The sequence below is a fragment of the Lolium perenne genome, chromosome 2 (assembly GCF_019359855.2).
Source record: "Lolium perenne isolate Kyuss_39 chromosome 2, Kyuss_2.0, whole genome shotgun sequence".
Classification (NCBI taxonomy): domain Eukaryota; kingdom Viridiplantae; phylum Streptophyta; class Magnoliopsida; order Poales; family Poaceae; genus Lolium; species Lolium perenne.
Window position 1 is genome coordinate 302,827,480 of NC_067245.2, and position 5,719 is coordinate 302,833,198.

A 5,719-nucleotide genomic window follows, 5' to 3' on the forward strand; every position below is an offset into this window, starting at 1 on the left:
CTGAGCCCGCACAAAGCCATGGATTCGAGGAGCATCTCGAAATTTTTCCATTAAGGCAGGAAGGGTTTCTAGCATCTTGTTCCAAGGGAACATGGTTCCATAAACTAAAAATAAAGTCTTCGTACAGAAGTCAAGGAAGTCACGGACCTGAGCCGCGCGATCTTGGAATCTGACAATTTAGCGGGTGCGCTCAGGAGTAACCCAAAAGTTAGATCCATGTTGTGCAGCCAATTGATGCGTGTAGTTGACACGTCCGTTGGGAACCCCAAGAGGAAGGTGTGATGCGCACAGCGGCAAGTTTCCCTCAGTAAGAAACCAAGGTTTAATCAAACCAGTAGGAGTCAAGAAGCACGTTGAAGGTTGATGGCGGCGGGATGTAGTGCGGCGCAACACCAGGGATTCCGGCGCCAACGTGGAACCTGCACAACACAACCAAAGTACTTTGCCCCAACGAAACAGCGAGGTTGTCAATCTCACCGGCTTGCTGTAACAAAGGATTAGATGTATAGTGTGGATGATGATTGTTTGCAGAAAACAGTAGAACAAGATTGGCAAAGAGATTGTATTTCAGTATAGAGAATTGGACCGGGGTCCACAGTTCACTAGAGGTGTCTCTCCCATAAGATAAACAGCATGTTGGGTGAACAAATTACAGTTGGGCAATTGACAAATAGAGAGGGCATGACCATGCACATACATATTATGATGAGTACTGTGAGATTTAATTAGGCATTACGACAAAGTACATAGACCGCTATCCAGCATGCATCTATGCCTAAAAAGTCCACCTTCAGGTTATCATCCGAACCCCCTCCAGTATTAAGTTGCTAACAACAGACAATTGCATTAAGTATTGCGCGTAATGTAATCAGTGACTACATCCTCGAACATAGCACCAATGTTTTATCCCTAGTGGCAACAGCACATGCATAATCTTAGAGGTTCTTGTCACCCCTCCAGATTCACGGAGACATGAACCCACTGATACGTCCAAAACGTATCTACTTTCCCGAACACTTTTGCTATTGTTTTGCCTCTAATTTGTGTATTTTGGATGCAACTAACACGGACTAACGCTGTTTTCAGCAGAACTGCTCTGGTGTCTCGTTTTTGTGCAGAAATCCAACTTTCGGGAAAATTCTCGAAATTTATGCAGAAGGCCCTATTTTCCCAGAATAATGATGGAGCCAGGAGGACGATTAAGGTGGAGGCCCGAGGGCCCCACACCATAGGGCGGCGCGGCCCAGGGGGGGCCCACGCGGCCCTGTGGTGTGGCCCCCTCGGCCGGCCTTCGACGCCCTCCTTCGGACTACTTATCGGCCTCGACCTAAAAACGCACAGAGAGAAGTGGAAGTCGCCAGAAACCCTCCAGAACGCCGCCACATCGCGAAACTCCGTCGCGGGAGCCAGAAGTCTCCGTTCTGGCACTCCGCCGGGACGGGGAATTGGAGGAGATCATCACCGCCATCACCGCCAACGCCTCTACATCAACCAGCCATGTTTCCCCCATCCATGTGTGAGTAATTCCCCCGCTGTAGGCCGAAGGGGATGGTAGGGATTGGATGAGATTGGTCATGTAATAGCATAAGATTGTTAGGGCATAGTGCCTAGTGTCCGTAATTGGTACTTTGATGATATTGTTGCAACTTGTTATGCTTAATGCTTGTCACTAGGGCCCGAGTGCCATGATCTCAGATCTGAACATGTTATTGCTTCATCAAGATATTCATTGTTTATGGTCTTACCTATAAGTTGTATACACATGTCGTTGTCCGGAACCGATGGCCCCGAAGTGACAGAAATCGGGACAACCGGAGGGAATGGTAGCGATGTGAGGATCACATGTGTTCACGGAGTGTTAATGCTTTGCTCCGGTACTTTATTAAAAGGAGTACCTTAATATCCAGTAGTTTCCCTTGAGGCCCGGCTGCCACCGGCTGGTAGGACAAAAGATGTTGTGCAAGTTTCTCATTGCGAGCACGCACGACTATATATGGAACACATGCCTATTGATTGCTTTGTACTTGGACACCGTTTTATTATTATCTGCAAATGCCCTGCTATGATTGTTACATGAGTTTCTCTCATCCATGCAACGCCCGTCATCCGTCCCCGTGCCTACAGTATTTTAATCCTGCTGTTTACTAAAATCACTACTGCTGTCTTTGTTACTCTGCTGTTATTTCACTACTGCTCTTGCTATAAAACTGTTACTATCGATAAACTCTTGCGAGCAAGTCTGTTTCAGTGCAGCAAAATTGACAACTCCGCTGTTAAGGCTTCCAAGTGTTCTTTGTCTCCCCTTGTGTCGAATCAATAAATTGGGTTTTACTTCCCTCGAAGACTGTTGCGATCCCCTATACTTGTGGGTCATCAAGACTATTTTCTGGCACCGTTGCCGGGGAGCATAGCTTTATTTGGAAGTTCACTTGGATTAATATTGTTCGCTGCAAATTCTCCATCATGGGTAAACCTCGCGATACTAAGATCGCCATATTACCATCCACTACAAGAAAAGGTACAATTCTGAATACCTCTGCTGCTCTTGATTCACCATCTGTGATTGATAAACTTGTTTCACCGCCGCATGTTTCACATGCGGGTACTTCTGCTGAATCTGAAAACTCTCATAATATTGATAATGTTTCTGCTGTGCTTGATGATAGTGGTTCTTTGGGATCCTTTCTAGATGCTACAATTGCTAGATCTAGACAAATTGAAAATACTGAAACTCCTAATGCTACTACACCTGTTAGTTCACCTGAACTTGATTATTTTAGTGATGATCCTGAGGAAGATTACGTGGAGCTTAATGATGATTTTATTGAAAAATGCAATGCTACTACTGATGCAAGAAAAATTAAAAAGTTGCTTGCAGAACATGCTGTTAGATATAAACTGTCTCCTGATCCTAAATTTGCCACATCTCCTATAAACATTAAGGATAAAGATTATGATTTTTCTCTTGATCTATCTCATATAGCTATTGTTGAGAAAACACCCTTTTGTGGTACTGAAAAAGAAAGTGCTGTTGAACACATGACTGAGTTATCTACTCTAAGTAGCTTGTTTTCTGATGATGTCAAGATGCGTACTTACTTTGTTGCTAAAATCTTTCCATTCTCATTAAAGGATGACGCTAAAACTTGGTATAATAGTTTGCCACCTAATTCTATTAAAAGTCCGAAAGAATTGCTTGATGTTTTCTTCCGCAAATACTTTCCTGCTAGTGCTCAACATATTGCTTTGCAGAGAATTTATAATTTTGACCAGGGAGATGAAGAGAAATTGCCTGAGGCTTGGGCGAGATTTTGCTCTCTTATTAGAGCTCGGCCTGAGCATGATCTGGAAAAGCATGATTTACTTGATATATTTTATAGTGGACTAACCATTGAGTCTAGGGCATACCTGGATAGTTGTGCTGGTTGTGTTTTCGGGAAAAGAACTCCAGGGCAATATTTGAAGAATTATTGGCTAAAATAAGCCGGAATCATGATGATTGGACTACGCCTGAACCGACTCCAACTCCAATATTGAAGAAGAGGGGTTTAATTAAATTGAATGATGAAGATATGAGGGAAGCCAAGAAGTCTCTCAAGGAGAAAGGTATTAAATCTGAAGATGTGAAGAGTCTACCTCCTATAGAAGATATATGTGAGATAATTCCCCCTTCATCCATGATTGAGGTAAACTCCCTTCAACGCTTTACTAGGGAAGATATTCCGCATTCGAAACCTCCTGCACAATGCTTAGATGAGTTTGATAATTATATTGTTAAGCAAGAAAATTTTAATATGAGAGTAGAGAATCATTTAATGGAAAATTCTCGAGCTATTAGTGAATTGCATGATATTGTGGAGAGAACCTCCAATGATGTTAAGATGCTTGTTAAACATTTTCATATGATTCAAACTCAAATTGATCAACTCACTAAAGTGCAAAATGACTTGTTAGGGAATAATTCTAAAGAGAAACATGCTTATGAAGTAACAACTAGAGGTGGTGTCTCTACCCAGGATCCTCTATATCCTGAAGGGCATCCCAAAAGAATTGAACAAGATTCTCAACGCATTGAACCTAGTGCTCATTCTAAGAAGAAAAAGAAGAAGAAACATAAAAATGTTGTAGAATCCTCCGAATCTGCTAATGATCCTAATAGTATTTCTATTTCTGATGCTGAAACTGAAAGTGGTAATGAACATGATAATGATAATGATAATGATAAGAATGATACTCCTGATAAAGAAGAGGTTGAAGAAGAACCTGAAAAGCATGCTAAAAATAAAAAGTATACTAAAGAAGACTTTATTGCTGAGAAACATGGTAATGAAAGAGAACCTTGGGTGCAAAAGCAAATGCCTTTTCCTGCTAAGAAACTAAAATCAAAGGAAGAAGAACACTATAATAAATTTTGCGATTGGATGAAACCTTTATTCTTGCAAATCCCTTTGACTGATGCTATTAAATTGCCTCCTTATTCAAAGTATATGAAAGATATTGTTACTAACAAAAGGAAAATCCCCAATGAGGAAATTTCCACTATGCTTGCTAATTACTCTTTCAATGGCAAAATTCCAAAGAAGTTGGGCGACCCAGGTATACCTACTATTCCTTGTTCTATCAAGAATAATTATGTTAAAACTGCTCTATGTGACTTGGGAGCCGGTGTTAGTGTTATGCCTTTTTCTCTTTATAAGAGACTTTACTTAGATAAGTTGATACCTACTGATATATCTTTGCAAATGGCTGATAAATCCACTGCTATTCCTGTTGGTATATGTGAGAATGTTCCTGTTCAAGTTACTACTAACTGCTTGATATTAACTGATTTTGTTGTGTTGGAAATGCCGGAAGATGATAATATATCTATTATTCTTGGGAGACCTTTTCTTAACACCGCAGGGGCTGTTATTGATTGCAATAAAGGAAATGTTACTTTCAATGTTGATGATAGGGAGCATACCGTTTATTTTCCCAACAGGATTGAGAAAGCGTGTGGAGTTAATACTATTTCTAATGTGAGAACTATCAAAGTGGGAACTATTGATTGTCCTATATATGAGCCTAAAGAAGAATATCAAACTCTCGTGATTGGATCCATATCAATACAATTCAAGGTAACATGATTGATTTGAGGTTTATTTCTTCTTATGCTATGAAAAAGTTATTTGGTGACAAGACTTGATCAACCTTGTTAACGAATACCTTTTACATGCATAAAGAGGGTAAACAACATCTCTTTCTTCCTCTACTTGCTCTAGTTGCTGTAGCATTTTTAATTTGCCAAGTTCCTTAGTTATTTGGAGATTTCAAAAAATTTCCTGGCCAGTAATAATAAAGTAAATATCCAGAAATGTGCATTTTTCAAAGTTTTCAAAAATTCACAAAAATTATACCGTTGGTCCTATTTTTCGACGAGGCACCTGGGAGCACCAGAGGATGACCTGTGGGGCACCAGAGGGCACCAAACCACAGGCCGGCGCGGCCAAGGAGGTGGCCGCGCCACCATGTGGTGTGGGCCCCCTTTGCCCCACTTTGTCATCTCTTTCTCCCAGCACCTTCTCTCTCCCGAAAAAACTCATACCAAGTTCCTCTCTCTCGCGTTTTTGCTCCAGAGCTCCAGATTTCTCGATCTCTTTGCTCAGCCCAGATTTCCTGCTGAAATTTGGCACATTTGCTCCTTGGTATGTGACTCCTCCACCCATCCAAGTAGAATTTT